General features: G+C 39.7%; 1 protein-coding gene across 3 annotated transcripts in view; it reads right to left on the bottom strand.

The window, feature by feature from the left end:
• The window catches only part of LOC144691688 (SH2 domain-containing protein 1B), a 71,697-nt gene extending 59,539 nt beyond the window's left edge, over window positions 1-12,158 (bottom strand). The window contains exons 1-2 of one of the 3 annotated variants that reach the window (XM_078560031.1): window positions 11,841-12,158; window positions 3,563-3,664 (exon numbers count right to left, since the gene is read on the bottom strand). The gene's annotated coding sequence lies outside the window, so the exon portion shown is untranslated. Of the gene's footprint in view, window positions 1-3,562; window positions 3,665-4,485; window positions 4,640-11,840 lie in introns of those variants that run through there. The other 2 variants (XM_078560029.1, XM_078560032.1) reach the window with 2 other exon arrangements.

Below are 12,158 nucleotides of genomic sequence, written 5' to 3'. Positions count from 1 at the left end.
GCCAGCCTGTTTTTTTTAACTTCCCTGTTCTTTGTGAATTCTCTTTTCTAGGTCTTGTAGACTGTTGGTTGTGTTTTAACTTGATGCAACATGTCTTGTAAAACTGTCTGTCTTGCATCTGATGTAATTATCTAGTTAACTTACTGATTGCCTGACCTATTGTGAGATATAACTGCAAGCACTGATAACGGTTGATGCGTAACTACCTGATTGTTCCAAGGTTATAACTCAGATAAAAAGGATCAGATGTCATCTCATGGAATGAATAGTACATTGTTAGAAGAGATAAGGGACAATCAAGAAACTGTATGGGTAAACAAAATCAATTAGCTAACCTAATTATAAGAGAATAAAGAAGGGCAAGTTAATAGGATCACTGTGTGAATATGCGGGAGTCCCGTAATTGTATAGTGTAAATATTGCTTGTTGTACGCTGTATCATTGAGCAGATTTGTTGTGATCTGCTCCCAATGGCCATTGTACTGTTCAGCGCTAAATAAATTGTACTTTTTCTTGAAGTAACCTGCAGTTGCTGATTTATTCTTGACACTCTGATGCATACAGCGGAACTCCACCCAAAGAGTCCAGACATTGAAAACATGCTTTCAGCACCCCAATGGTCTTCTCAAACACCAATCTAGTAGCTGCAAGCATCTCATTGTTCCATCACTTTGCTTGTGTTTAGGATCTTACAGGGTTAAAGCTCCAGCAGATAGCTCCACCCAAGACACTGAGTAGCTCCACATTGGAAAGTCTGTACAAACTGGGTTGAACTTCCAAATTCTATGCCACTTTGCTACCTAACTTCTGACCAGACTGAAACCTGAAACAATAATAATATTCATTTTTAAATAAATAAACGACAATGGTAAACGGAGAACTGGAGAGTGCCTATGTACACAAGACACATCAGGAACTTCCTAAGGGAGTTCTCCCAATCAAGTACCAGAACTTTAATGGAAGAGCGGCGAGTACCATAGAATAATGCATAAATGAGTTTTCCACTAACCTTCCATTGTTACAGCTGCTGATCGGCAAAACTCCAGAGAAAATTTCTGACAAGAGCATCAAATTCCCCCAGTGACCATTAAAAGTAAAAATTCAACCTCTACGTTCCTGGCACATGTAGGGAACATATATGATAAAACTGCATCAATGAACCTAGAATTTTATTCCATTTTAATGAAAGCAAAGAGAAAGATAAAATGATTGCAGAGGAAGCAGGAGTGGGGGAAGATGGGGTCTCAGCACAAGACTTATTCACATAGGGTCTTTTGGGAGCACTTCTGTTTATCTCCACCGAAGCCAGCAGCATGTGGAAATAAGGTTAATGAGCTGCAGACACACAGGCACAGCTGCAGGTTGGCACTGGGATCACAGTATAGCGGTTGTAACAGAGACCTAGCTCAAACATTGGCTGGAAGAGAAACTAAACGCTCCTGGCCACAATGTATTCAGGCAAGCTAGGGAAGGAGGTGGAGTAGAGCAATAAAGATCAAGGATAATATTATATTTCTACAGAGGAATTATATATTAGAAGGTTCAAAGACTTACCCATTTGATCAGAGCTAAGGAACTCTGAGCTGTTACATTACTGTATGCTTACTATAGACCATGAAGTAGTGAGAAGGAGATAGAGGAATAAAGCTGTAGACTAAGTTCAGAGAAATATAAAAATAATAGAGCAGTTTAATAATAGCAATTAAGGATACCGAGGGAAGGAATAGTGCAATTGCAGCAGTGCTGGTCTTAATCTTCTCTTAGTGATGTGACAGAGATTCCAGAGGACCAGTGAATTGCAAATGTTACGCACTTGTTCAAAAAAAAGGGTGTAAGAAAATATCCTGGTCAGTCATTTGAACCTGGATGATGCAGTTACTTGGGACAAAATTAACGATCACTTGGATAAGTGTGGATTAATTCAAGAAAGCCAGCACAGAATTGTTCAAGGCAACTAACTTGTTTGACAAAATAACAGAGAAAATTGATGAAGATAATGCACTTGATGTGGTGTATCTGGACTCACAAAGGGCATTTGATAAAGTTGCAAATAATGGGCTTGCCAGTTGAAGCCCATTGAATAAAAGGGACAATGAAAGCATGGATACAATGTTGGTTAAGAGATGAATTTTATGGTGCCCCGCCAGCATATTTGGAGGTAGTGGGGCTTGTAAAATAAAATGGGTGACCTGCCTGCTGTCTTCCCGCCTGCCCTGACCTGTCTCCATATTGTTTCTCCCAAACAATATGGAGAGGCAATAGAATATAAATGGCAGTATTTTAAGCAGGGTACAAGAGCAGAGGGTTTGGGGGTGCAAATTTTCAAATCTTTGAAGGGGACAAGGTCCAAAGAGGTTAAGGAAGGGTATGGAATACTAGCCTTTGTAAATACAAAAACAAGGCCTAAACCTTTCCAAATCATTAGTAGATAGCCTCAGCTGGCATTCTGACTACAATTCTGAGCACAAAATTTCAGGAAGGATGTCAAGGACTTGGAGAGGTTACAGAGAAGGTTTACTAAAATTATGCCAGAGACGAGAGATTCAATTTTGTGGAGACCTAATAGAGATATTAAAAATAATGGAGGGTCTTGATAGAGAAAATAAGAATTAACGATTGTCTCTGGCAAGTGGGTCATTAACCAGAAGTCTTAGATTTAAAATAATTGGTAAAAGAACTAGAGGGAAAACAAGAAGAAATGTTTTCTCACAAAGGGTTGCTCAGATCTGAAATGCACTACCTGAAAATGCAGTGTAAGCAGATTCCATAAGAAATTTCAAAAGGCAATTTGACATGTATTTTAACAGGATTATTTTGTAGGCTTATGGGGAAAACATTGGGGTATGGGACTAAATTGGATAGCTCTTTCATAGAGCTCGCACAGGCAAGATGGGCCAAATGACATCCTTCTGAACTGGAAGACAAGGCTTCTCAGCCATTTTATTCAATGCCCCCAATCCTGTGCTATAAAAATTCCACGGACCCCATGTCACACGTATTTTTTTCTGTCTAAAAATTTGCTTTACAATGAAGGATATATATTTGTTATTATTTTTGTTTTACTTACAAAATGTAAAACTTGTTGCTGGTGCTGAGTGACAATTCTGTCAAGGCACGGTCATATGTTCGGTAAGCACATGCGCACATAATTGTCAATTTTCATCTTAGCTCAGTACTTTGTTTTCACTGATGTTATTGCTGAAAATCCAACTTGGTGTAAGAAGGTTGTACTAAATGGTACCAACACTTTCAGTACTACAGAAGAAATAATGCTGTATTCGTCAAAGCATTCACACCAAAATGTCACTTTAACAGTTTCCAGTTTCCTGGCCTTAATTGTCTCCTTTTCACCATGTATGTTCAATCCCTTGACATCACCATTCCCCACTAGGGGATGCTGAGGGCTCTAAGCTTCTTTCTTGAATCAATCCTCATTCACCAACACCCTCCTTCCCTGGCCGAATTTGTTCTCACGTTGAATTACTTCTCCTTTGACTCCACTCACTTCCTCCAAATAAATGATGTTGCTATGGGAACATGTATATGTCCAAGCTATACCTACCTTTTTGTGGAATATGTGGAACTTTCTTTATTCCAATCTTACTCAGATTCCCTCCTTCACTTCTTTCTCAGGTATGTTAAGGTGTTGTTTCCTGCTTTCACTCTGAAATGGAAAATGATATCAACTTTGCTTCCAATTTCCACCCTTCACTCAACTTCACATGGTCAATCTGCAACACTTCCCTTCTTCACTTGTCCCTCTCCATTTTTTTGGGATAAACTATTGACCAATTGTTAAGATCCTTGCCGATGTGGACAAGCTAGATCCCAGGATGGAACCTGGCTTGATAGATCCTAACTTTTAGTTTTTGTTTAGAAACATGGAGAGTGGCTACTGAACGTGGTCACAGGAGTCAGCTGATGAACTTTAACAAAAGAATAAAACATTTATTAAACAAGAAAAGACGAACTATATTACAATATTCCTTCACACACAACTATACCTTTATGGATATATACAGATTCATAAGGATGACACAAGTTACAAAAGCTATCTTATACTCTAATGTTCACAGTAAGTATACAGACCATGTAAACCAATAGGTGACCTGTGGTCAGGCACACCACACTCTGAAACCAAGTGACGGATGCTGCCCCAAACACATGTTATGGATCTCTCATCAACTCCCTGCAGACACTTGTCACACCATGAGCCAACTGGTCTCACTGAACTCCACCTTTCACACGGGGGTTTCCAATTTCGACTCTCGAATAACCCGCTTTGGAATCTTCTCCCAAATTACGCTTTCTCTCTGACGCCTTCCACAAGGGTCTACCTCCAGGGTTTCAATTTTTCCCTCTGATATTCCTCTCTCCTGGATCGCCACTCGCATTCAAGTTTTGCCTTCCACATGCTCTCTCACAAATGCTTAGCTGTGCCAACAGAATACCACTGTGTCACATGCCCATAGTAGAGTTACAGACCTGCAGCTGTCTTCTTGGATCTTCTGTCTTCTTGAAAGCCTGTTTTAACTTTATGTCTGCATCCTGCAGCTTTCCCCCTTTAAGCCTGGAGCCTTCCTCTATGCTCCTTGATTTTAACTTCACTTAACAGGACCTTTTCCAGGTTCCTGTTCTTTCCCTTCAAGGTCATTTTGGCCTTTCTCTTTTTCCTTTAGGACCTCCTCCCTGCAGTTCCCTCTCCCAGTAGACTGCTGACAATTTAGTATCTCCTTTGAGAACGAGAGCTCACTTGACATTCACTTTTGTTTTAACTTTAGAGCAACTCATTTAAGATTCTTAGACGTATTTTCCTCAGCGATCTTCTAGTATGCCCAGCTACGGAGAGGTTTAAATTGCTCCCTTCACGTTAGAGCAGAATGAACAACTGAGCTCAAATTGTTTTCGGTTTCTTTGTGTCTGTGTGGGGCCTCCCTCGCTGGACCCCTGTTGCTAAGTAACAGCTCAGTTTTATTCTACCTTGCGTTTGTTTTAACTCCCCTTCAAAATGCAGGCATCTTTTAAAGCGAAACTAAATCTCCCTTTCTTAACACACCCCCAATATAGAAATACAAATTAAACTTAAACTTAAAGCTAAAACTCATTCCTAACATCCATAAATACAAATATAACTTACTTAAACTATCTTTAATTCCTAAGTCCTTTCCTCCTGAAAGAAAGAAAGCTTCACAACAGTGACCTTACATCTGCCACACACAACATAACAGCACAAACCTCTAACAATAGCTTATTACATACTATACAAATAAATTTTCGATCTTGTTTCAGAACTACACATCATATTGTACAAATACAAAAATGTGCCTAAACAAAGTCAATAAATGTAACAAGATTAGCAGAATTTGTATATCATAGTATTGTCATAGCTCACCCCATTGTGTTTCTTTTTTCTCTTATTCCCAGTCTTTAACTCAGCAAAGAGTGTTTAATTTAAGTCCACAGCCCAATCATCCTTTTTGTTAGCTGTAGGCATAATTCTATCCTCAAGTTCATTTTCTGAACTCAAATGTGGTCAATTCTCATTTTGATTTAGCAAAGTCAAAATGGCATTTTTGTGTATTAACATCTTATTTCTTCTCTGGTCAAAATCTCTTTTCGCCATTTCAAGGATGTTGTTGAGATGCTTTTAATGTTCTCACAAAAAGGTTTTGCACTCCTGTTTGGTTTGATCTTTAAACTTTTTATGATCTTGTTGTTTCTCTCAATCCCATTTCGAACAGGTATTTTCCACTTCTTTTTGGGCAGCATCAATTATTTTCTCCCTTTGGAGTTTGATAGTTCATTCCAACCCTTCAACTCTTTTGCATAATCCACAAACTATATCATGGCTCTCCTCTAAAGGTTTTGAAATGTCTTTTACAAACTGTCTACTTGCCTGAATTCCAACTGCTGCATTTTGTGTATTAGCACTGGCAGGCACTTGTAAATAAGTGTCTCTGGTCATTGACCTTTCCAGATCATTTTGCGATTTCAGTCCTTCTTGTTGACAATTCTTAATTCCCAATTCTGCAGGCACTTTAATTGTTTTACATTGTCCTTTACTGAAGTTGATACATCAGTAATGTTACTTAGATCAGTTCTTTGCTCAATTGGACCACAATTCGGCAAGCAATTTTTATTCACAGGAACAACTTCAGAGCTGTGACACTCCATACCACACACCTCTTTAATTTTCTCCAAATTGTATTAAAGTTCACGAGTCTCATTACTCTTTTCATGATGAAGTTCTAACAATTCCTTAGTTTTGGTTTTTAATTCTGCAACCAATTGTTCTGATTTACCAACAATTCCTTTTCTTGTTCATGGCATTTTCCACAATATTTCATTGCAACTACTTACGCTTAAAATTCGTCAAGTTTTAACTGAAGATTGACCTTCATTAATTTTTCTTCGACAAATTTATCATTTAGATGTTTCAAATTCTCAGTCAAGCGTTCTATCTTCTGAAACTGATTCTCAATTGTTCTCACCAATTTGTGGTTTGCATACTCTTTCACAAATTAAAATTGGTTTTCTATGCTAATCAGGGGTTCCTAAATTGCTTGTTACTGCAATAAGTGTTTCATTTTTAGTCACAGTAGTTTTCAGAAGTTGGCTAAGATCAGCATGATCAACCATCTGCTGCAATACACCTGTTGCCACACTAGCCAAATCATTACCCAGAATAAAATCCACCCCTTCAATAGGTGATTTAGGGATAATTCCCACCGTAACAATTCCATTTAAAAAGTGACCTTGTAAGTTGACTTTACACAAAGAAACATGTTCATAAATTCCATTAATACTTCTTATTAATATTTCTTCTTTCTTAAAACTATCCAGAACACAAACTGTACCATCAGCCACTGTCAATGATTTATCTGCCCTAGTATCTCTCAAAATTTTAATTTGTTTGCTTATTTTGTTGGAGGAGTAAGGAAACACTTCTCCCTTTGAGACAAAACATCCAGAACCTCTCACAGCCTGACTTCCTTCACCAGTAATCAAAGAAGAATTTTCTGGACTATCCTGAACCATATCTCCCTTTCCTGTCAGTTCTGAGGGAACATGTTCCACCTGAACCACTGCTACAGTTTTAACAATCATTTCCTTTTCTGGTGCTACCTTTCCTGAGGATTGCTAGGTGTTCCTACTACAGCAATAGGCCTACCATTTAGTTTCCAACAATCTGCCCGAACGTATCCCACCTTGTTACAATGGAAACACTTAGACCTCCAAATGTCACTGTTATCCTCAGCACCTTCCTTTCAGGTCTGAAGAGAAATTTCTCAGGAATTCCCAACTGTCCCTTCTCTTCCCTGGCTACTTGCATTCTTTTCATCACCTTCCTATCTTGTATCCCTCTCAGGTTTATGGGGATGATGGAGATTTATGGACCAGTTCATAATCGTCAGACATTTCTGCTGCCTGTCTAGCTGTTTTTACCCTCTGGTCTTCAACATGGGTTCTAACTGCTAGAGGAAGTGAATCTTTAAATTCTTCCAAGAAAATTATTTCTCTAAGAGCTTCATACGTTGTCTCTACCTTTAATGTCCTTATCCAATGGTCAAAATTACTTTGCTTTACCCGCTCAAACTCAATATAGGACTGCCCAGGCTGTTTCCTTATGCTACGAAATTTCTGCCTGTATGCTTCAGGGTCCAATTTACATGCACTAAAAATAGCCTTTTTCACTCCATCATAATCTAAAGATACCTCTTCTGACAGCGATGCATATATGTCATGAGCTCTACCCACCAACCTACTCTGTAAGAACAATGTCCAGAATTCTTTTGGCTATTGCATTTGTTTAGCCATCTTTTCCAATGAGATAAAGAATGACTCTACATCCCTTTCCTCAAACTTTGGGAGGGCTTGTACAAATTTAAACATCTTCCCACTGGGCTTTGGGCTGGAGCTGGTTGTTTCACCATCAGAACCTTCCTTAGCATCTGAGGTCTCTTTTTTTAAAGTCCAGCCTTTTAAGCCAGTATTCCCTTTCTCGTTCCTTCTCTTGTTCCTCCATTGCTAACTTCTCTCTCTGGAGGTCCAATTTCTGCATTTCCAATTCCCTTTCTTTTTCATTTTCTCTCTCTTATGCCACCAGTTCAAGTTTTTCCTTTGCAACTTAATTTTAGCCAATTCAATTGACTGACCCCCTGAAGAATGTGGTCTCTGTGGTATCCCTTCCAGTTTCAAATGCTGCACTTTTATCTCAACTATGTCTGCTTTCCTCACCCCACAGTTAATTCTAACTCCAACTTACCACTAATTTTGTTAGCTTACTCTTGGTTAACCTATGCAAACCAGTCAGGGTTACATCTTCCATCTGTAACTAAGTCTTAGCAACCTCCAAAGCCATTTCAAATTCCAACCCATATCCTATACCCCACAGGAACTCCAACTCCTAAGTCCAGTAACTCTGTACCTCCACATATTCATTTTTTAAGGATTCACAGGTCCCACCGAAATTTCCAATCTCGGATTTCCAATCTCACAAGAGACCCCACCTTATAACTATAATCACAGACAAGCCCCCACTTTGTTATGATCCCATCTGATGTTACTACTGGACAAGCCAGATTCCAGGATGGAACCTGGCTTGATAGATCCTAGCTTTTATTTTTGTTTAGAAATGTGGAGAGTGGCTACTAAACATGGACACAGGAGTCAGCAGATGAACTTTAACAAAAGAATAAAATATTTATTAAACAAGAAAAGATGAATTATATTACAATACTCCTTCACACACAACTATACCTTTACAGATATATACACATTTGTAAGGATAACACAAGTTATAAAAGCTATCTTACACTCTATGTTCACAGTAAGTACACAGACCATGTAAACCAATAGGTGACCTGTGGTCAGGCACACCACACTCTGAAACCAAGTGACGGATGATGCCCCAAACAGATGCTATGGATCCCTCAACTCCCCACAGACGCTTGTCACACCATGAGCCAACTGGTCTCAATGAACTCCACCTTTCACATGGGGGGTTTCCAACCTCCACTCTCGAAGAATCCACTTTGGAATCATCTCCCAAACAACGCTTTCTTTCAGACGCCTTCCTTAAGCGTCCACCTCCAGGGTTTCAAACTCCCCTTTTGAAATTCCTCTCTCCCGGTTCACCATGTGCATTCAAGCTTTGCCTTCCACTCACTCTCTCTCAAATGCTCAGCCATATCGACAAAACACCACTGCTTCACATGCCCATATTAAAAGTTACAGACCGTCAGCTGTCTCCTTGGATCTTCTGTCTTCTCTCAAGCCTATTTTGCTTTAAGTCTGCATCCAGCAGCTTTCTTCCTTTAAGCTTGGAGCTTTCCTCTCTGCCCTTTGCTTTTAACTTCACTTAACAGGACCTTTTCCAGATTCCTATTATTTCCCTTTGACGAGAAGGTCTCCTTGGCCTTTCTCTTTTTCCTTTAGGACCTGCTCCCTGCAGTTCCCTCTCCCAGTAGGCTGCTGACAACTTGATACTCCCTTAAGATCCTAGAACTCACTTGACATTCACTGTTTCTTCAACGTTAGAGCAACTCATCCAAGATTCTTAGACTTATTTTCTTCAGCAGTATGTAGTATGTCAGCTAGAGACTTAAACTGCTCCCTTCACCTTAGAGCAGAGTAACCAAATGAACTCAAATTGCTTTTGGTTTATTTGTGTCTGTGCAGGGCCTCTCTTGCTGGACCCCCGTTGCTAGGCAATAGCACAGAGTTTTTTTAATCTTGCGTTTGTTTTAACTCCCCTTCAAGAGTTGTAAACATCATTAAAATATAGGCATCTTTCAAAGTGAAACTAAAACTCCCTTTCTTAACATACCAATACAGAAATACAAATTAAATTTAAACATAAAGCTAAAACCCACAGATAGAAATATAACTTACTTAAACTATCTCTGGTTCCTAACACAATAAAAGCCTACTGACTCCCACAGTTATCTTGACTATAGTTCCTGCCATTCTGCTTCTTGTAAAGACTCTATTCCATTCTCCCACTTTCTCCATGTCTGTTGCAGTTGTTCTGACGGTGCCACCTTCCATACTAGCATTTCCAATATGTCTTCAATTTTCCTCAACCAAGGATTCCCCTTTACCATGGCTGACAGGCCCTCAACTGTATCCATTCTATTTCCCACCCTTCTTCTCTCAGCCCTTTGCCTTCCCACCCAGGACCATGGTAGAGTTCCCCTTGTCCTCACCTTCCACCTTAGCAGTCCTCAAATTCAATGGGTATCCCTGTCATTTTCACCACCTCCCGCATGATGCCACCAGCAAACACATCTTGTTCCCCTTGTTTCAATATTTCAAAGGACCTTGTCCCTCCATGAAACTCTGCTCCATTCATCTATTACCCCCAACACTCCCTCAGTATTTCCCGCAGCATTTTCCCATGGAAGCACTGTAAGTGCAATACCTGCTCTAAATATGCCTTTAAATGAAACAGTGATTTACTTGTATTTCTTTCAATTTAGTATACTGTACTCACTGCTCACACTGCGGTTTCCTGTATATTAGGGGACCAAACGCAGATAAGAACATCTCCTTTAAGCCAGCAAGCATGAGTCCAAGCTTCCTAACATCTGTCATTTTAATTTTCCATCAATCCCACACTGATCTTGGCTTCCTACAGTAATCTGATGAACTCAACATAAGCTCAAGGAGCAGCATCTTATCTTTCAATTAAACACTTTACAGCCTTCCTGACTCAACATTGAGTTCAAACAATTTCAGACGTAACCTCTGATCTCATTTTTTCAGATGGTAACTGTTCTGCTATTTCCCATTTACAACTTCTCTGGACCTATATTTAGTTTCTTTACTGTCTTGTTCCCAAACTCTTTGAACTTGCAACATCGTCCTTTTTATCATCTAATCCCTTCTGCCTTCTATTCTAGCACAGGCATTCCCTTTTGTTCTTCCCCCTCCCACCTGGAGGGAGAGGGAGGGGGAGGGAGAGAGAGAAAGGGAGAGTCAGGCTTTGCCTCTGCACTTGCTCAAAACCTGTTACATCCCGAACTTTTTCCAGTCCTGCTGAAAGGTCACAGTTGTGAAGCATCAACTCTGGTTCTCTCTCCATAAATGCTGCCTTATCTGCTGAGTATTTTCAGCATTTTCTTTTATTCAACTTGTTACCTAGACCAGAAAAATGTGGTTTCAGTTTCTGTATTTTTTTGAGAAGACAAGCCTCATTTCTAGACTTTCAGTTTCATTATAAACGGGACAGTTCTTTTTGCTGAGCAACAAAAATAAATTCTCACCTTACATAACTTCATACTCAACCTCATTTCAGTATGACTGCAAAGTAGCCCAGTTTAGTCAGCCAAATGTCATCTTTCAGGTCCTTGTAAGTTCAGGTTTTTTATTAGCTAAGTGAGTACTTACTGTTTTCTTAAAATGAAATATAGTGGTAAGCATTCTGCCTTGAGGTGGCCATGCATCTTAACTCTATGCATGAATACAGAATTTTAAAATCGAGGTGTTCACCAGAGCAGCAACCAATAGTAAATCCTCACTTAAAAGTCGTAGTTGTTTTCCCTAAAATCAGTGTTAACACCTAAGTTATGTCCTTTTGGACATTTGTTGCCTGGAAAAATCAATGTTCAACTTGTGCATGTGCAGCACTGTTCCTTCCTAGCTGCAATAACTTGCAAAGTAAAATAAATAATTAAATATAAAATAAATCCTGTAGTTGGGTACTTTAGGATCTTTCTCATCAGAAAAACATTAAAGCATTATAATTAAAGATGCTGTACTGTACATTCCTAAATGTCTACATTCATCAATGAAATAACCTATAAAATATAATAAATTTATAAATATAAATGAAATACCTTCCAGGAGTGGAGACAGCCAGACCTGCGAAAGGCACCTCTACTCATGCAGCGGATAAATAGAGGGCAAGGCTCGGAGCCTTCACTCACCTTCCGGGGGCGGAGACAGTCGGACCAGCAAGGGACACCTCTACTCAGGCAGCGGATAAATAGAGGGTGAGGCTCGGGGTCTTCACTCACCTTCCGGGGGCGGAGACAGTCAGACCAGCAAGGGACACCTCTACTCGGGCAGCGGATAAATAGAGGGTGAGGCTCGGGGTCTTCACTCACCTTCTGGGAGCGGAGACAGCGGACCTGCGAGGGACGCCTCTACTCGGG

Source organism: Cetorhinus maximus, chromosome 16 (assembly GCF_964194155.1).
Source record: "Cetorhinus maximus chromosome 16, sCetMax3.hap1.1, whole genome shotgun sequence".
NCBI classification, from domain to species: Eukaryota; Metazoa; Chordata; class Chondrichthyes; order Lamniformes; family Cetorhinidae; genus Cetorhinus; species Cetorhinus maximus.
Note: the sequence above shows the minus strand (reverse complement) of the source record. Positions and strands in the feature narration are given on the sequence as shown.